The sequence below is a fragment of the Zalophus californianus genome, chromosome 4 (assembly GCF_009762305.2).
Source record: "Zalophus californianus isolate mZalCal1 chromosome 4, mZalCal1.pri.v2, whole genome shotgun sequence".
Lineage (NCBI taxonomy): Eukaryota > Metazoa > Chordata > Mammalia > Carnivora > Otariidae > Zalophus > Zalophus californianus.
In genome coordinates, this window is record NC_045598.1 from 140,564,782 (window position 1) to 140,586,831 (window position 22,050).

Below are 22,050 nucleotides of genomic sequence, written 5' to 3' on the forward strand. Positions count from 1 at the left end.
GTCAACAAATTCCTTGCCTGGCAATCCAGATGCTGGTACATGACAATTTTTTTCCTTTATTTTCATCATTTCTCCTTCACTTTCTCTTCCTTCTTCTTTGACTCCTCTCTTCTTTGAGTTGCTTATTTGATTTGCTTTTTTTTTTTTAAGATTTTATTTGTCAGAGAGAAAAAGAGAGAGAGCACACAAGCAGGGGGAGTGGCAGGCAGAGGGAGAAGCAGGCTCCCTGCTGAGCAGAGAGCCAAGGACATGGGGCTTCATCCCAGGCCCCTGGAATCATGACCTGAGCCCAAGGTAGAGGCTTAACCAAATGAGCCACCCAGGCATCCCTGCTTTTTGTAGTTTGACCCAATAAAAGAAAATTTGGCAATTATATACTCCCCTAATTTCTTCATATTTTTTTGAAATCCAAAACTTTAAGAACCATTGTCTTATGCCATTCCCTCAACCTAGTTATTAAACTGTCACACAGAGAATGATATAGGAAAAAATAATTTTTATTGCAAGATTAGCTATGTCATGCATTTTATCATGTACCGCCCCTGGATTTTTAGGCAAAATAAAATTTTGTCTTTCCAAAAGTTACAATAAGTAGTTTTTGTTATCTATTATCTAAGTTCATACATGAAAAGATTTTGACAGTGATGGCTATCTACCTACATAAAATATATTGCTTGTATGAAATAAAAAATAAACATATAAAAGTATGTCAAACAGAGAAAACAATTAAATACTAACTCTTTAAAAAAAAGGTTTATTTTAGTCAATTTTCCCTTTGTGGGAAGAAAAAAATCCACAGGAGAAAAGAACATCCAGTAAAGATTTCAATTTCTATTTTTGAACAAAACAGAGCTTCCATTAAGAAGTGATTCTTTTTAAAGAATTCTGAATATAATGAAGACCAATTATTTTCTTCAGCATCTACCCCAACTCACCACAGTGCTTAAGTAATTAGATGTATTCAGTTATTTTAATATTTCTAGTTAACTGATTTAACTAATTTGAATAATAAAACAATTGTCTTAGACATTTTGAAGGCAGAGATATTTGCTTCATTTCTGTAGCTTAAAATGCCAGTTAATTAACTGTCCTTATTTACACCATTTAAGTGCATATTATTTTCAATGCACAAAATTCTTTATATATATATGTATACATGTGTATTAAACTTCTATTACAAATCAAAGATAAGTTGTTCCAAAAAGTGAAGCTATTCTAAAGTTTCAAGAAAAATATTGGGTTTCAAAATACAAGAACTGGTATATTTGTTCAGGTTTAGATTAGAACAAAAAAACAAAAGAGCAAATCCCACCAATATGTATTGGAATTGTGATACATGGAGATTGCAAGGTGTTTGTGAATATGAAATTGTGATCTATCTGATATAACAAAGGCTTGATTTTGAGCATTTTCAGATATCTCTATCTTGCATTCCTCATAATATATAAAAAGCTTTTGTAAAAATAACTTTCTGCTTTTCCCTTCCCTATAGTGCTTGCCATACAAACAAGCCATGATCAAAGTAAGAAAAATGTAGCACAAGACACCACAAAAATTATAGCTAATTCATTTTACACATCAGAAGGATTTTTTTTTAAAGATTTATTTATTTATTCATGAGAGACAGAGAGAGAGAGAGAAGCAGAGGGAGAAGCAGGCTCCCAAGGAGCAGGGAGCCCGATGTGGGACTCGATCCCAGGACCCTGGGATCATGACCTGAGCCGAAGGCAGACGCTTAACCATCTGAGCCACCCAGGCGCCCAACACATCAGATGGATTTTAGTGGGAACAGCTATGACCAATCCACTTTGTAGTATATCAAAATATGAAACATTATGTATCACTTTACAAGGTGAAATTTTATCCATATTTAGAGAAAATTATTTTATATTTGTTAAAGTGTCCATTATGACCATACAGTAAAATTGTGAAAAATTTAGAAATTTCATGTTGAAGGTTTACTCAAAATGTATTAATTCTATCATTCAGAAAAACATTAAGTATACATTCCAGGTGCTCTATTAGGAGGTGAGTGAATAAAAATGATTAAATAATAACTAAAGCCATGGGAAGCTCACAGTCTGGTATAAAAATAAAAGAACAAAAAAAGGAAGTATGACCTTAGACTAACAATTACACTGAAGGTTCAAACAAGACATGATCAAGGTAAAGAAAATTTACTGTGAGAGACCACAAGAAAGACAGTTAATCCATTTTGTGGTAATCAAATACAGCTTCTTACAGAAAGGGGCACTTCTAGACCTTGACATGAATTTAGTAATTAAGCCAAGATAAAACAAAAATACGGATTACGAATATGCAAAGAATAGCTTGTGCTGTAGATTCCATTATCTAACAGTCAACATCCCCCTTCTTCATTGTTCAAAGAACCTCAGTTTTGTTCAGATACCACTAAAGCAACAAAGTGCGTGATAGCATGCATTAAGAAGTTACTCTTCCACTCTAACCCCCATGGAAATAATTCAGTTTGGTTCTTTCCCACTGTTAGTAAAAGCACAAGTGTTTACTCAGTTAGTTGTTAAAACATTTGATTAGATCATCATTGGCATTTAACAAAACTAGATAGGATAGACTATATAAATTAGAATTACATATAATTATATATTATAAACATTATATCACATATACTAATATAGATTATATCAATTATAATGTTGAACCAATAATATGTATATGATATTGATATTCTTTTTTTCTTTTTAAAGAGTTTGTTTATTTATTTATTTGACAGCATGAGAGACAGCGAGAGCAGGAACACAAGCAGGGGGAGTGGGAGAGGGAGAAGCAGGCTTCCCAGGGAACAGGGAGCCTGATGCAGGGCTCGACCCCAGGACCCTGGGATCATGACCTGAGCTGAAGGCAGGCACTTAAAGACTGAGCCACCCAGGCACCCCTGATATTGATATTCTGCATCAATAGTATAACATATAATAATAATAATATTATATATATATCATAGAATCTCACAAATGCATGAATAATACTAAAGTATTTCTTCATCAAGATCATAATAGAAAATAAGTTTTCTTCTGAAGTTTGTGATAAATTTTTTGAAAGTCTCTAGTTAAGCAAATTTTAGCAATCCTGATCTCCCTTGTACATGATTTATCTTGAAGTAGGTATGTGATGGGATGTGAGGGAGAAGCTACACATGTCTATTAGCAAAGACTCTTTTTCTTGATAAGATGAGGGCAGGCCCATATTAATGATCTTCTCTTGCCTTTCCCATGGGTTATTTTCATGGTGATATGGTGACTCCCTTCCTTGCACAGAGATTCAAAACTAAGAACAAAAAGTTACCTACTAAGGATAATATAGTAGTAAGCTGGAGAGCACCTGGATCATTGTTGATATTTTTGAATGGCTGAACTAAACTTGGAATTGATCATCTCTCAATTTTTATCAAGAGAGATAATCAAATGCTCAACTTTTAATCTACATTTGGCTAGCAGTCTGTTTCTTACAGCCAAAAATATCTTAACTGATATACAATAAGAGTACATACTTTTTTCAGGGAAAAACATGATTTAGTAAGATAAGAAATTCAGGTTGATGTAAGGTTTAAGCAGGAGAATGGTAAGAGTCAACTTGGACAGGTTTTGTTTTTGTTTTTGTTTTTGTTTTTTTGTAGAGAAAGAATTAGTAAAGGTTTGAATTTGAGATCAAGGGGAGCAGCTAGAACACATTTAATCCATGAAAAATGTGAAAACTAATGTTAAGAAAATAACTATGGAGTTGAAGATAATTTGGGGACAATTTGGAAAGGTAATTGACATAAATAAATATGCCTCAGGATAGCTACTGACTTTTTAGAGAGATTAGCACATTATTAGTATGTAAGAAGTATGAAAGGGGATGCATGTTTTGGAAAGTGGTCCTGGGTGATAATTTGGACTGGTAATTGAGTTTATATTTTTTGAGTGGAAACAAAAATAATAAATAAAATAAATATATAAATGTACTGTTTATTAAAAGTCAGTAAATTCTATGGAAATGAAAGAGAAAGAGAGAATGAAAGGGTTTTAGGAGTGCCTGCTTGGGCTGTGGGGGGCGGGGGGCAGGTATTCAGGGTAGACCAAATTGAGAATTGACCATTTGACCAAAGATCTAAGTTGATGGAAGACGAGTCCCTCAGATGTTAAAGACATTGAAAAAAGCCTAAATTGGATTATTCCTGTCTTGTTTGTAGAAGAATAGGGAGGAAGAACAATAGATTGGGGCAAAGCAAGCAAGTGGGAAAGTGTGGTAAAATAGGTTAGAGTGTAAAGTGGGTAGGGTGTGACTTTGTCACAGGCTAAGATCCTTGGGAATCTAACCATAAGATAGAAATAAGAGACAGATATTTATCAGGTGTTTATAATACCTGTATGGTTTGAGGGACAAAAATCAGGATTGTGCAGAAGTTGGGCTGTGGTGTACTCACTCAAAGGTCTGTATGGACCATCAGAGTAGTCCTCCATTATGGGGAGGACTTGCTTTCTATCTCCGCATCAACCAGTCATTGAATGCTGGCTTTTCCTAGAATGTAATGTCGGGTGAAGCCATTCTCTCTAGTGGAGGTGCCTCCTGTGGAAGTCTGATATATGAGAGTTGTCAGACAAAAATACTTTCCCAGCAGGTGAAAGAATAAATTCTTCTATCCTGACAGTGAAATCAAGGCTGTGCAGCACAGTATCCACAATAATGTAGATTTTGAAGTGTTCAGATATTGTCTTGTTTCATGTGCATTCTAGGAACATGTCCTTCAACACTCTAATGTAAATATTTTCTGGGGAAATATTGTAAGAAGGTTATTGAAATGAACTTCAGCCCATACTAGTGCAGGTGAACTTGATGCCTCAACAGATGAACAAAATCTCTATCCTTTATTATCTATCCTAGATTACCCTCAATGTCTGCCAGCACCATTGTTGGACCAGGGAGCATACTTGCTAGAATGATCCAGAGCTCCTATCCCTTAAAGGGTCTAAGACCTTGGTTCTTTGGCTCTTAAAACATGACTCCTGAACTTGTCCATTTGCCATCAAATTGAGCAAGGAAATACCAAGAGGCACCTAAGTGAATCACTTAAGATTGAGTCATGTCCCTCCATGCCTCACTGTGTAACATCGGCCTTACTTTATACTGATGATTAGTATCAATTATCCCTACTGGGAGGCATATTTTTCTTCTTATCTGCTAATCCATTGGTACAAGGTGCCCCAAGTATCTGTGTTCAGTGGTGGCCACATAGATATATATTTTGTATTCCTTTTGATCCACATTTCTGTTAGGAATGAAAAAGAACGTATTTGTCAGTTTAATAGCCACATATCATGTACCCCAGGCCATATTTAATCCACTGTAACTCAGACATTACAACTGGCTGAACAGTTGATATTAGGACTACTACTTGGTTAACTTTGTGGTAGTTTATAGTAATTCTCCAGCATCTGTCAAGTTTTTTTATGGGGCAAACTGATGAGTGAAAGGAAAATATGATGGGGATCACCACCTCTGTATCTTTTAGGTTTTTAGCTTCGTATTGGTCTTTCATTTTCAAATACTAGCCAAGTCAGGAGAGGAAGAGAGAACAGTTTCAGAAGTTTCCACATGGCATTTCTTACCGTAAATTTTCTTACCCCTCCGGCTCCCCCAGGCCAAGGAACTAATGTGGGAATTGTGCCATTCCACTTAGGGCTTTGGAGATCAGATACCTTACCAGATGATAAGTATAGATCCAATGGATTCAGTTCAAGCTGTACCTCACTTGTATGAGTGAGGCCTCCTTCTGAGTTGATGGATCTGATATATATATATATGCACAGCCTTCCTGACCCCTGGATTTGAGTGTGATCCTAAGAGGACTCTTCTTGAGTGTCTCTTTTCCTAGGGACTCTATTAAAGTTATGGCTGTTCTACCATTTTGCTTGTATCATGGAACTGCCAGCCTTCTCTTAATTACTCTCCACCACAATCTACCATTGTTTTTTTTTAATAATATTCTCAGGCAAGTAAGTCTTCATGCTCTGTTCCAAATAAGTTAGTTCCCTCACCCAGAACCACAGAGCTCTTCATGTTTATGGCCTGCCTTTTCCTCTGGGAAGAATTCCTTCACCACGCCAGAGTTGGGGAGTGGAGACTGTTTTTTTCCAGAGTGCTACCCTAATCTATGAGTGAGCAATGAGTGGACTTGCTGACCCTTATCTAATTGGCTTACTCTTTCTGACATGGAATATCCACCTTACAAATAAGTTTGTATTAATACATCTTATGATATTAAGATGATCATATCCCCAGTATTCTTGGCCTAAGACACCTGGAGAAGAGCTTCCATCCTATGACTGGGGGCTGAACAGGGCCATGTCGGTCTGGAATAAAGTTTCTGCAATGTGAAGCAAGCGAAAGGGAATGGAAATAGTACTGGCAGCCTCCCCCTTCAGGAGTAAAACTTCAGGAGTTGAGGGTAGAGGGGGACCTCACCCATTTAGTTATATCTGTCTGCAAAAATACCTCTTGTAGAGCTTCCATGAAATTGAGCTGGGCGTAAGAGATAAGAGAGTAATCAGGACTAAGGTGCCACAGACTCTCATTGTTCTTAATGACATTTAGTAGATTTTCTTGAATGAATATTTCTTCATTTGCTCTATGCATTAGGACAATTTCAAAGGATGTTAAATGATTTAAAAATATCACCAACCATATTGTTCATTCCAGAAATTCTGCCCCCAACTTCTTTCAGGAATGCCCTTTTAATTTCCCATTTGACTAGTCTTTGGGGATGCAGAGATTTTTATGTACCATCATAGCTCTCAGTATGTTAGGATCCTTGGCAGTCACTCTAACCTTGTTGTTCATTACCGTAATTACCCGTAGTTGGCATCTAAGGGTTAAGTGTTACTATCTGGCCCCTGGCTCCATTTTTTTTTAAGATTTTATTTATTTATTTGAGAGAGATAGAATGAGAGATAGAGAGCACAAGAGGGAAGAGGGTCAGAGGGAGAAGCAGACTCCCCGCCGAGCAGGGACCCCGATGTGGGACTTGATCCTGGGACTCCAGGATCATGACCTGAGCTGAAGCCAGTTGCTTAACCAACTGAGCCACCCAGGCGCTCCATTCTTATACTACTGTTAGTTAGCCCAGTCCTGAAATGCATAGCCTACTGCCACCTGGTTCATAAAAGAGATTCACTATTATTCATCTTAGTTATATCAGTGTAGATTTCTTAATGATTTGTTAAGTAGTTTCTTCTAGACTCTCCCAAACATGTAGTCAGAAGATGGGTTTTCCAATCTTAGGCATTATATGTACAATACCATGACTATTTCATTAAGCTCTGTTCCCATTTTCACTGTCTTCTATAGCAAGTCTGGCTTTTCTTACTTGGTGAGTTTAATCATTTTAATAGCCATTATAAGTGTGTTAACATCATTTCCTTGAGTTCTTGCCAGAGCATTTAATTCTGTGTACCAGGAAACTGCGCCTAAAACAATCAAGACTTCCTTATCCAATTTTGTGATCTGCCTTCTTTGATCAGACACCCCCAGCATCCAGTCTCATATATACCCCCTTCTCCTACTGATGCTACAGCAACTTCCTTCTTTAGCCGGTCTAAGCAGTTAGTTATATTATTTAATCCAAGTTATAGATAAGTGGACAGGAGGTCAATGTGGGTACTATCCTGAGAAAGCACATATTGTCTTGAAGGACAGAGTCTGTTAATCATTTTCAAATAAGGTAGAAGTGCTAACCCTTAATAGGAGTGGATTATTTTTGCAAACCAAATGTATCAACCTACATATGCCTATCCCATATCCCAAGGTCCAATTTGTTTCTCAGTTGGGACCTGACCGTGGCATAGCAGATTTGTCTTGGTTGAGAATTAATCTCTGGAGCTCAGCTTTCTTTGCCTTTTAAATTTAAATTCATGAGATTAGGGTCTCTCTACAAGCTGTCAAGGGGGTTCTCTAGCTTTCACACTAAGCTTGTATTTAACTATTAATCATACTTAGTTTCTAAAGAATCACTTTCAGGGTGCCTGGGTGGCTCAATCAGTTAAGCATCTATCTTCAGCTCAGGTCATGATCTCAGGGTCCTGGGATGGAGTTCTGCACTGGGCTTCCTGCTCAGTGGGGAGCCTGCTTCTCCCTCTCACTCTTGCTTTGTGTGCGCTCTCTCTCTCAAAAAAAATAAATACAATCTTTTAAAAAATACAGCATCACTTTCTCCTTACTACCACCATTTAATTCAATTGTCTTCATAATTTCTATTTCTCCCATATTAAACAATGTCTGGTGCATTTCTATTTTCTGGTAAAACATTCTAATTTGACACTGTAAAAGTGTTAACAATTGTAATGCTACCTTACTGAGGGGCTTATATGTGCTGTATGTGCTGCCAACAATAGGATTCCTCATTATGGATGATCCAACTCCAAAATCCCATCGGAGCACCTGTTTCTAAGACAACTCCAGTACTAAATGTCACAGATTGGTTTCGCTGGGCAGCAGGCAGTAGATTAGCACACAGAAAGTTTATTAGCAAGTGCTCTTGGGATCAAAATCTGCTACAGGAAAGCTAAGAGTCATGATAAGATGTGGGGAGAGCTTAGGAGCTGTGAAGGTGGGATGGCCGTTCAGAGCTGTTCCTTTTTGAGAAGGGTAGCAGGATGTTATACTTCAGCATCCAGGTATAAAAGGTGTGGTGTGCCTACCCTTTCTTCAGTTGGGGCACTTTCTGGGAAGATAGGAAAGCTGAAAACAGAAGTGAGTGAAATGACTTTAGTCCTGAAGGGTAATTCTGGATCACAGCATTTACGACAGCCTTCTAGATTTTTGTAAGGACTTCACCTTTTACTCTGAATGAAATGCAGTTTTCACAGAAGAGTGTGAGAAAAGAAGGAAGAGACTGAGAACAGAAGCTTGGGAACTGTTGAGTTTCAAGTGTTGTGGAAAGTAGGAAATTCCATAAAATTACCTAAGAAGTAATGGGCAGGAGTAATATAATCAAATTAAAGAAATAGAAAGAGAGAGAGAATTTCAGTGAGGAAGCAACTAACAGCCCAGAGGCAAGACTGAATTTATTAATCAAGAGATAAATAGTGGTTTAAGTGAGTTAAATTTTGTGAGAGGTTGTAGGGATGGGGGTGTATACTGAAGAGTAATGAGTAAGAAGGGGTCCATTGATAGTTATTTTTCTCAAGAAATTTGAGAATAGAGTGAAGAAGGAAGATAGTTAAGAAGGCTATGAAATACCAGGGTTTTTTTTTTATTATTTTATTATTTATTTTTTATTATTTGTTTGTTTGTTTTGTTTTTTTTTTGAAAGAAGCATGAGTACATTTGTATGCTGAAAAGAACAAACAGTGCTATGGTGGGAAGTTAAAAATGAAAAGAATATAATAATAGCTGAATGACCTGAAGAGGATGATACACAAATTTGCCTTTGACCAAACTGTACAGTGGTTGAAGAAACGGAACCGACATGGGAAGAAAGAAAAGGAACGACAGAAGAGAAATAAAACAGAAGGACAAAACAGAAGGGTATTGTGCTTGGTGTTCTCGATGAACATAACACAAATACAGGGGAGTGAAAAAAGATGTGTATTTGTGATCAGAATGTAAGGTCTAACAATTCAAGATTTTAGACTTGGGATATTTCTGAGTGAGATAATATTATAGATGTGTGTTTGGAAATAATTTTGCAATAGTTGAATGAAAAGAGAAGTCACTCTTTTGAGGATGACAAATTCTTATGGCTAGGTTTCTAAATTGGACTATCCAGACCAGAGTCAATCTGTCAGCAAGAATGGATCCCATTTTGGAGCCATCTTTCAGAAACTGGGAGAAACCAGAGTGTTAGTAGATAATACCATTGTGGAAAGGTAAAATGATGGTATAGATTTAGATGTTTACCTGAACCTTAAAGCAGGAAAATTTATAGAACAATAGAGCAACCTGAGAGTAGCAATTCAGTGGTAAAGAATATCAACTCTCCTTCTCTCTGTCTAGCCTTGGGAGGGAAAGGCACTTCCGTCTGAGGAGAGTGCCGGAAATAAATCTCTACTCGAGTTGGAGCTGGCTCCTATGAAACAAAGGAAGTGGCAGGAACATCTTTTCAGGATTTGGAGAATGTGGGCAATTTATTTAAAGTGGAAAAAAACAGCTTATTGATTGAGTGATTATGCAATTGATCATTCAAACCCAGATGGTCTTGCAAGTGTAAGGAGCCAATATAGGTAACTTGTAGAGCAACAGCAGGTAAACAAGACTCAGTCAGTATTAGGAAGAGTCACCCTGGATTTAAAAAAAAAAAAGGCAAAAAATGTTTTAGAGCGACATCAGTGGTAAAAGATAAGTGCAAGAAGAGGAGAAAATATGAAGTTGCATGGGGATTTGAAAGGGGAAAATGTCACTACTGTGTGTTGTATTACAGAGATAGAAAGGGAATGAGAACTACAGCGTGGAGTTTTACATGAATTTTCAAAATTTGAGAAGCAAAAACACCATCTTCCCCCTCACAAATATCAAAAGCCATGCATGAATTCAGCCAGTCATACTAACAGAGAAGTAAAACTTTATGTTATCAGTGAGAGGGATGTTGGAGATCATCTGGCCCAAACTTGTTATTTGTTATTTTTGAAAAGATTTATTTATTTATTTATTTTAGGGGGGAGGAGCAGAAGGGGGGAGAGAGAGAGAGAGTCTTTTTTTTTTTTTAAGAGTTTATTTACTTGTCAGAGAGTGAGATAGAGATGCACAAGCAGGGGAGCTGTAGGCAGAGAGAGAAGGATTCTTCCCGCTGAGCAAGGAGCCTCACATGGGACTCGATCCCATGACCCTGGAATCATGACCTGAGCCCAGGTAGCTGCTCAACCGACTGAGCCACCCAGGCGTCCCAGAGAGAGATAGAGAGAGTCTTAAGCAGAGTCCTGCTGAGCGTGGAGCCCGACACAGGGCATGCTCTCACAACCTTGAGATCATGACCTGAGCTGAAACCAAGAGCCTGATGCTTAACCAACTGCGCCACCCAGGTGCCCCTAAATGTGCCATTTTTGACACAAAGGAACAAGACTCAAAAGGATTGACTTTCTTGTGGACCAACAGATCAAAGAAATAAGACTTCTAAAATGTATTATACAGGGGTGCCTGGGTGGCTCAGATGGTTAAATATCTGTCTTTGGCTCAGGTCGTGATCCCTGGATTCTGGGATTGAGCCCCGGTTGGGGCTCCCTGCTCAGTGGGGAGCCTGCTTCTCCCTCTCCTCTACTGCTCGCCCTGCTTGTGCTCTCTTGCTCTCTCTGTCAAAATAAATAGATAAAGATCTTTAAAAAATGTGTTATACAGGTTTTATAAAATTTAATAATCAGATGTATAACTCATGGCTAAATAATTTATGAATTATGTAAAGTGAGCTTTAAAATATTTTCCATTTTATTTAATTAATAGGAAGCATACATACATTTTGTTTTTTAAAAAGATTTATTTATTTTAGAGAGAGAGTGTGGGGAGGAAGGGCAGAGGGAGAGAAAATCTTAAACAGACTTCGTGCTAAACATGAAGCCTGAGCTGGGGCTCCATCTCACCACCCTGAAATCACGACGTGAGCTGAAATCAAGAATCCATCACTTAACTGACTAGGCCACCCAGTCGCCCTGGAAGCATAGATATATTTTAGGAGGCAATTCCATAGTGGGCAAATTTTGAATGCATCTGTGGGATTGTATACCAGGAATGCCTTGAAAATAAGTGATATTCCTATGATATTACATGGACTTTTGTGTAATGGAGAAGGCTTGTTAATGTCTTACGTATGTGCCTATACCTTCTCTATATCTAAGTCCACATGTGCATCTGTAACTATAACTTATTTATCCCTATACCTACATTTATGTATAATTATGCCAATATCTATCTATCTACCTACCTGGCATTGTAACTTTGTCTGATGTCTCATACTTTCAGTACAAATAATCAGGTTCATTGAAAATTATAAAACTAACGCTTTGTAACTTAGGACATATTTAGCATTTCATAGTGTTTTACTTGACAGGGCAATCATTAAATATTTCAAGTTTAACATCATCAATCTTTACTTTGACATGGTTTATAAATTTCCCCATTTCTGGCCCTTCATATATCTTGTATCAGCACTCTTTTCCTAAAAAAGTAACTAAAAACAATTATGATGAAAACAGATAAATAAAATGCATTAAAGAGTAAATCTCGTTTGCAAAAAAAAAAAGGTTTTAAATGGCTGTGGTTTATTTTATATGCTTTAAGCCTAAATTATAAAAAACCGCATAAGCTAATCGTGTATTAATTACTAATGTTAACAGTTTAGGTAGTCTGAATTTTGACAGATCCAGTTCTTTTTTTTTTTAAGATTTTATTTATTTATTTGAGAGAGAGAGAGCACGAGAGGGAAGAGGGTCAGAGGGAGAAGCAGACTCCCTGCCGAGCAGGGAGCCCGATGTGGGACTCGATCCCAGGACTCCAGGATCATGACCTGAGCCGAAGGCAGTCGCTTAACCAACTGAGCCACCCAGGCGCCCTTGACAGATCCAGTTCTACTAAGTCGGTTTATATAGTACTTTAAGTATTTTAAATGCCATAAATGGAAAAATGGGAAGGAGATATTTGTGTTCAACTTTAGATCCTACGAAAAGACATTTCTCAGCAACATATTTTAAAAGGCCTTATTTTATTAACTAGATTAGATAAAGCATGTATGTGAGAGAGAAACACAGAGACAGCAGGAGCTAGAGACATAGAGAAAGAGTAATGAACTTCGTTTATCTCCTATATTGACAAGAACTGTGAGGGACAAAGCGGTGGCTTGTTCAAGCCACTTTGTAATTTGAGGAAAGGAGCTCCTGCATACATGTGTAAATCAAAGCTCTTTTGTTCATTTTCTTGTATGTTGCTCGTAGGAAAGGAGGACAGAGCTGAATGTCTTTAGAAGCTGAACTATAATTAATCTATGATTATATATTTATTTACAAACATGTTAAATAATGAGTCGCCTATGCTGATTCCTTCTTTTTCTTTTTCTCTTCTATTTCTAGATAGAGTATATCTGAGTTTTCCTATGTTTTGAAAGCATATCGATAAAATGAAGCTGTGAGTTGAGTTTTTTTCCACTTTTATTGATAGACTCAAATTACTATCTTTCTCTGGATATTCTATGTATTTCTCAGTTATTGCTTGTTCTTTCTAAGGTCCTAAAATAATCTCTTAAAATATTTTAAAGACATCCTTTTAAGTAAGAAGATTCATTTACATTTCTAAAAGAGGACTCACATTTCTTTTTTTTTTAAGATTTTATTTATTTATTTGACAGAGAGAGACACAGTGAGAGAGGGAACACAAGCAGGGGGAGTGGGAGAACCCCGATGCAGGGTTCAATCCCTGGACCCTGGGATCATGACCTGAGCCCAAGGCAGACGCGTAACAACTGAGCCACCCAGGTGCCCCGAGGACTCAAATTTCTTTACACAAATTTACAAAATGTGCCTTTTCTGGCAGTAAATACTCCTGGTGTTAACATTAGGGCTTGTCAGTCAGGACAGCAGTCCTGCCTCCTCGCATTTTCCTCACAGGATCCACTTTAGACCCTCTACCATAAGTCACGTAAGGATGTAATCTAGGCATGGATAACTGGGTTGAAGAAAATAAATACAATTAGGGGCTCCTATCCCAATGTGTTATTGAATCAATTTAGTCCCACTAAAAAACTTTACACACATACATTATATCAGGCATTATACTAAATTCTCAGAATACAAATAAATATATGCTCTAATCAGTCTTCCAAAGAGCTTATATTTTAATATAAGAGACAGAAGTAAATAAAAGCCTGTAATATAGTTGCGAATATTTAACAGAAGCCCGAATTTGTGTAAGCCTGGCTAAGCATATTCATAGAAGCATTTTTATATCATTCACAATCATACATACTGTTCCTGCCTAGACTACATTTGTTGACATAGTATTTGTTGAGTAAAAGGCTAAATGAATGAGTGCATGAACAAAGTACGTTATGCACTAAGTGTAACAAAAGCAGCAAAGAAGCAGTTATTGACCGTGCTGAAATGAATCAGGGGAGATTTCTTTGGAGAAGAGATGATTAAGTTCAGTGTTCCAGGATACAGAAGGTGGCCAGCCTGATTTCTGCAGGGCGTGGAATTCCAAGCAGAATGAAGAACCTGAGCAACCAAAGCTCAGAGGTCAGGGCTCTTCCAAGAACTCGACTGTCCTCACGTGGCTGTGGGACAATGGAGGAAGAAGAAGAGCTAACACTGAAGGTTTGCCAGAGAGCTGTCAACCACAAATTTACATACACTTAAAAAGGTATTCACACTTCCTGCTCCACTCTGTGTAACAGATATATCATCAGCAAGTAAAAACGGTGCATTTTCTCCTGGTTATCCTATGGCCTCAGAACCCTTCTCAGCACATCACTGCAAAGAACCTCTCATACTGTTTTTGAGTAGCCACATGAGAAGATAGGTGATGGACAGTGCTATTATGTAAAATCATTTAAGAATATTAATGAAATGTGTAAAATGGTGACATTCACATTTGGGAAAGATTCCCGTGGGGCAGCAAAGAGGTTGAACTGGAAGCGGGGGAGATGACACATAGTATTTCCCTTTATGCATTAAAGCTGAGATCTGTCAGCCATATGTTTATCTGCTTAATCAGATAATGTCCTAAGTGCAGAAAAGATTCTATTTTTTCAAGAGTAAATTTAAGTAGCAGAGAGAATATAATTAGGTGCTCTTGGTACTCACAACTACTAAATTGCCAAAGGGTATATTTTAAATATCTTCAAATTAGGTTTCTGTGTATTCTCTCCAAGATAACATTTGCATTTTCAAACTGCAAGAGTGGAGAAAAGAATCAGTTCAGCATGTCCCCAGTTTACCTTTATCTGTTACTCTAATCCCTAACAGCCAGGTCACTCATTGTAAATGCAACCGTACTAGTGAGATAGAGATGACTGTGTATGACAGTAATCACAGAAATCATCTTCCGAGAATCTGAATCTACCTGAAGAAGTCAGCCCTGAAGTCTTAGAAATCTTAGTGCAATAAATTCATACTTCTTCCTGTTTCCACTAAGTTCTTATTTTTCCTTCTTAGTTGGAATTTCATCTGAACAAAATCTTGACTATCCGAATACCAGTGTTTTAGTTCATTGGCATGAAGAAAAGTAACCAATTCACAGGCAATGGGAAGAGAAGGTTGGCAGTGTGTGTTATGGCTAAGGGTCAGATAGCGTGCTATATACCCTTTACAGTTTGTCATCCAGGGTGTACCACAGCTGAACGTGTGAACAGGTTTAACATGAGTTCACCACGTGCCCTACTAATTAAGAACAACTCCTTGTTAGCTCTAACACTATTCAGATCAATTTTACATATAAATGAAAATATTTTCAGTTAAAGTGTACGGTGTTCAGAGCACAGGTTTTTATGGGTATATCTACTCATATGTGTAGACAATACAAAGATATAACCATAAATTAGCTAATGAGCACTATTGACTGATTGCTTCATTCAGTTCACATAGGTTTTCCTAACAATGCAATAGAGTTAAGCAGCTGGCAAAAACAAAGAGTGATATGATTGAAAGGCAAGAGAATAGGATTTGGAGGTCAATTTTCTAATGCTGCATTTTCCAAGTTATAATATCTTAGGGGAAGAGTATAAACCCCCTAGCTCTAGTTGCCTCTGCTTTAAAACTATAGTCAAATAAGGTGATGCTAGTGAAAGTACTTCCTAATAGCTAGTGGTAACTACAAATATTAGCAGTACTGTTGCCACTGGCTGCAGCTGGGTCCAATTAAAAATCCACTAATTGAAAGTTTCCTGTTTACAGTTCTACAACACATTTAGATACTTCTCCGTGACTGAGTTACTCTGTCAATTTACTGGAATTAAAAATAGAACCTTTGGTGTTACTGGCATAAATATTTGCCACTTCAACATTTCTTTTTTTTTTTTAATGATTTTACTTATTTATTTGAGAGAGAGAGGGAGTGAGCAAGCCCAAGAGCCAGCATGAGCAGGGGGAGGGGCAGAGGGACAAGCAGACTCTCTGCTGAGCTAGGACCCCAAAGCAGGCCTCTGTCCTTGATCAAAGGATGACCTGAGATCATAACTTGAGCTGAAGGCAGACGTCCAACCAACTGAGCCACCCAGGCGTCCTGCCATTTCAACTTTTCATGAATAACTACAAAGATCCGTGGTAAGCAAAATGTACATGGTATGGACAAAATTATAATTTTATGGGAACTCACATTCGAATTATGGGTATTTAGGTTGGTCCTATCCATAACCATAGTGAGTGAAATTAGTCACATTAAAAAAAAAAATCTCCAAGTTTTAGTCTAGGTTCTCCTGAAGACAGAGACCGAGACACAGGCATGCACACCTGTAGTGTATTTGTGACCTGAGACCAGGCACCAAGTGTAAGGGATGGAGAAGAAGATGGTTGTGAAAGGAATTATGGGAAGTGCAAGTACAAGAGAGGGAAGTTGGTAGAAAGGTGTGTTATAAAGTTAGCTACTGACACCGTCCCCTGATACTTGACTCTGTGAGATCTTTGGAGAAACCCATGAAATGTGTTTTCAGGCTTTCTACTCAGAACAACAACAAAAAAAGTAGGGGGTTATGTTAGCTGTTGACTTCAGGTCCTCATTGGTCAAGTTATGAACATGAACGCTGCCACAAATACAGGTTGTACATGTGTGAGGGATGTGTGTTTATCAGCACAGGGCTGATTTCTTTAGGCATTCCCCTGTTGCAGCGTCGGAGAGGCCCAGAGCAAGAAGCAAGTAGTATGCAGCATGAGTCAGGGTAGAAGGCACTGTTGGATGGCACCTGCACAAAACTGACGGCAGTCCTTTGTGTGACTGGTTGTCACAACAGTTGGTGAAGTAGCAGAGAGGCAAGGAGGATTTTGAAGTGGCATACAAGAAGTGTCCAATATACTTAACAACTCTTTTCCTCTAAAAAGGAGTTATTTCTTATTCCTGACATACCTGATGAGAATCTGAAGATCTGCTATATATGAGAGTATATATGGCTTGATTATGGGGTAAATATAAATATGAACATTTAGGAAATAAAACAAAATTTAGAAACAAAAGTGTCTTATATGAGTGATTCTCTTGTAAATTGATAATATCAAATTTCTTGTGTGGCAAATGAAACTGATCTGTGAAACTTCATCAGGTTATTATTTTTACATGGCCATATTGTGATTTAAAAATCTTGAAGCAGTCAATTATGTTAGATATAAGAGAAAAATGTGAGTAATGTTAAGCTCAAGAAGAAAACAAATTAGCACATTTGCAATACAATCATTCTTTTGATATTTATTTACTAGCCATATAACTTCTAGACGATACGTTTTAAGTTAGTCCTTGGTTTAATTCATTTAATCATCTTAAGAAATATTCAGTGAATGAGTAGCATTATGTTTCTAGCCCTCCCGTAACCCTCCAGGTAAAATGTTAAGGATTAAGACTGAGGAAATACAGGGGCACCTGGCTGGCTCAGTCAATGGAGCATGAGACTCTTGATACGGGGTTGTGAGTTTGAGCCTCACGGTGGGTGTAGAGATAGATATTAAAAATACATTAATTAATTAAAAAAAAGATTGAGGAAATACATTTTGGACTTGATTTCTTTTTTCGTGTACCATTTTGTCACTTTGGGAAATTAATTTGATTTTTGGGGGATTTAAGTTTCTCACCTTTAAATAGAAGATTCACTCAAATGGACTGTATTACTCCTTTAATTTATATAATTCAACGAATCTTCTTGCACAGACACTCCAGCATGCCCTTCTACGCTCATCCCAACATGAAACAAATCTAATGTTCTATAAGGCTTTTTCCTATATCCCATAGTGCACACACCATAGGACCATTTTTCCAAGCATAGGCGACGGAATCTTCATAGGAATATAAGTGCCTATGTTGCTCTATTACTAGCATACTCTTGTCTTTTCTAGCTGCCATTTTATTGCACCAAAAATTCTGTTTGAATCTGAATCATAAATGTGTTCAAAGACTTTCAGTTTTTCTTAAAAGCATATGTAAATGACACTGACTTTCTTGAGCTTATCATTATAAATGTTGACCATATAATAATGCTTTATAGGTTTTCATTTTATATTCAGCCAAAGGCAATTAAAACTGCTGGTTTATATCATTTATTTGAGTCAGGGAATTTTTCTATAATTTAAAAAATGTTCCGTTTAAATCGTGAAAATAAACCATTATGCAGCTCCTTATTGCTTGCTGTCATTTTGAGAGACATAGTTTTATAAAATATTGAATTAAATTCAGAAATAGCATTAGCATGCAACTTTTCTGTGCCTGGATGACAGCTGGTGGTGAATTTACTTGTACTTAAAGATTGCTCTATGTGCTGTCAGGTTTATTGGTTAATTTTAACTGTTACCATTGCTTGAAACTGAATTATTATAATGTCATTCCATTAGAAATTCAGTGCTTGCAAAATCGCAGGCTTTTACATTTTTTCATTGTTTTTTTTTTTTCTTAAAACTGAAATCTTTAAAAGACCAGGCAAGTATGACACTGACAAAGAAGAAACAAGCTAGAGTATGCCAGAGGGATGATTAAACACACCATAGTTTCCCAGTGGTACAACACTGTGATCACACAGAATTTTATGCATAACTTCAAAGACTCAACAAAACTATTGAGTGCTTTGGCACATATATCATCACTGTTGTATTTCCTTTTGGCATCTGTAATCACTATTAGCCTTGTTGTGATGACAATGATCCTCTGGATGTTCCTTCTGGCTCAGCTGTTCCTGGCTTCTCCTTCCTCAAGACCAGTGACAGCCAAGCCAGAGTAGTGACCTGGGAGCAAGCCAGGGTGGAATTTTTGTCTGCTTCTTTTATGGAATAAATACTTAATAACGACTACATTTTAAAGTCATAGAAATAAGAACAATTTAAAATTTTTGAATTTTTTATATTCATTCTCCTTGCTTATTGCTTAATATTATAAATGGAAATACATTGTTACTTAACATAAAAAATAAAAAAATAGGTCAAATCCCAATTTTCCTATTGATTTTTGATTCTTTATTCTCGTACTCCATTTTCTAAAAGTGGGAATAAGCATACTTCCCTTTCTAAGATCATTGAACTCAATGACATCAAAATTTGAATGCGGTGTTATAATGTGAACGTGTGTGTAAACCACACACTTATATAAATGTACAAAACTCTTTTTCAAATTGACCAAGTCTGTCTTAGCCTTATATATATGAAATAATTTTTTTATGGAAGACCCTAGATTTTTCAAGTCATAGCTGATTGCTTAAATATTGGTCTACTTTAACTCAAGGACAGTGAGTTAAGGAAGTTCCTGTGTCAACAGTTTGAAGCTTCAATAGGAAACACACATAGGCAGAATATCTGAGAAAAGAGAAGTGGAGTCTTCAACGTCAATTTAGTGTGTTATTATATAAATTGAATTACACTTTACACCCAAACATTAAGTACATGCTATTATCCTATGTAAAGTAAATAATTCTGAAGCCAAATCCTTCAAATCTGGGATTCTTTTGTTCTTCTTCATCCATTTAACAGTGGGCAATATTAAGTTTCCTTGAGAAACTTATTAATCGGAATCCTAATGGGGTGTACACTTAATTTTCTTCATGCTCTGTGCAAAATTTTTGAAATGTTCTGTGCTTCATAAATGTTTATTGGAGGAACTGGTGAACACTGTAAGTCTATATCAATGCCATTGTGGTTCTTCATAATGGGGGTTAGTATACCTCTGTTGGAGCTAAACAGCTTTTCAAGAGGAATCGTGAAGTACAAAACATTAACAAAAGTGCTGTAATTAACTGTAAAGTTTTTGTTTCATTGCTTATGTACTTGTTTTTAAGGATATACTTTTATAAAACATTTAAAACCTTGATTAATACATTCTATTGATTTTAACATTTTTATTCATTATCATGATAGAGGATTAAGTTTATAAATTTAATAAACTTTGACTTTTCCTTTGGATTATCAGTCTAATTATAAAATACTAAGCTGTAGAGGTACCTGAGTGGCTCAGTCGGTTAAGTGTCTGCCTTCAGCTCAGGTCATGAACCCAGGGTCCTGGCATTGAGCCCCACATCGGGCTCCCTGATCAGTGGGGCTCCCTGATCAGTGGGGAGTCTGCTTCTCCCTCTCCCTCTGCCTCTCTCCCCAGCTTGTACTCTCTTTCTCAAACAAATAAATAAAATCTTTAAAAAAAAGTTGAACATTTAAAAATGAATAAATAAATAAAATACTATAAAATATATGTGTGTATATATATGTGCATAGGTTTTATGTATATGATTTCATCTTTTCACACTTTAAATATGGGAGTGAATAATAAGCATACCATTCATATATATTATTATATTTGCATTGTATATGTCATCTATATTATATTCCTATTATATATATGGATGGTATGCCTATTATTCATGTATGTGAATATATAGTTTTTCTTTCTCTCGGTATGTGTATAATGGAGAATTGGGCAGTTTATAGATTAAGAAGGGGGCTTTAGGAAATATGGGGGATAACAGCTCCTTGTCAAGACTTTAAAATATAAGGAAAAAGCTATCATAAGCTTGTAGGTTCTTTAAAATGTAGATACTAATACATCAGGATCCAGAAATAAAAGTCAATGGATTCTAGCCAAAGAAACATCCTAACAACCTAGGTTCCTAGGTGTGGTAAAATTGGATTACCCTAACATATTCCTGAGAGAAATGGTTACCATAAGGTGAAATCCCCAAGTTCTACTCCACTTGCCAACAGACAAACATGGGACAGTTTTATCTAAAATTACTAATGTGGGGCTCCTAGGTGGCTCAGTTGGTTAAGCATCTGCCTTCAGCTCAGGTTATGATGCCAGAGTCCTGTGATGGAGCCCCATTTCTTGGGCCCCTGCTCAGTGGGGGTTTCCCTCTGCCCTTGCCCCTGCTCCTCTCTCTCTCTCACTCACTCACTCTCTCTCAAATAAATAAATAAAATCTTTAAAAAAATTACTAATGTGTTATGATTTCAAAGTGTATCTTTTTTTTTTTTTTTTTGGTCTCTCAGCTGTCCTATGCTTTTCACCCATGGTATTCTTGTTTGACTTATCACCTTGAGGAAATTGTACCCCAGACAAAGATTAAGATTTGCAGGCCAAGAATAAAGAGTAAAAGGCCAAGAAAAGATTCTAATGTATAGTAATTACAGCTTTTGGCTCATATTCTTTCCACATAAGTATTAAGATTTTATAGCTGTAATACTATAGAAATTTTATTTGCTATGAAGGATTTGATAGCCATATTAAGATAATATTTATCAAATTTTGTTCTGTTCAATCCAATGCAGCTGTGCCAAACTTTCATTCCATTAATGTAGAAAGAGATATAAAAAAATGAAAAAAGATATAATTCTGAATCAAAATATAGTCAGAGAGATAATATGCATGTATAAACTAGCCCCATACAGATGGTGATGCTCGAAATGTGTCATTGGGGGTTGTCCCCTAATACCCTCTAAAATTTGACAGTAGTTAAGAGATTTTCAAATTTTTCCCTAGAGTATCCCTAGGATCCTCAGAGATTAAAGTCTTAATTAGGCTTGGGGTGGAAAGAAGGGCAAATGAACTGGCCCCCAAGCCCTTGATAGATAGATAGATAGATAGATAGATAGATAGATAGATAGATAATAATTGATAGGTGATAGATGATGGATAGATAGATGATAGCTGTTAGGTGATTGATAGATGATAGATAGATGATAGCTAATAGGTGATAGATGATGGATAGACAGATGATTGCTGATGGGTGATTGATAGATGATAGATAGATAGATGATAAGTGATAAATGATAGACAGATGATGGATAGAGAGATGATAGCTGATAGGTGATAGATGATGGATAGAGAGATGATAGCTGATAGGTGATAGATGATGGATAGAGAGATGATAGCTGATAGGTGATAGATGAT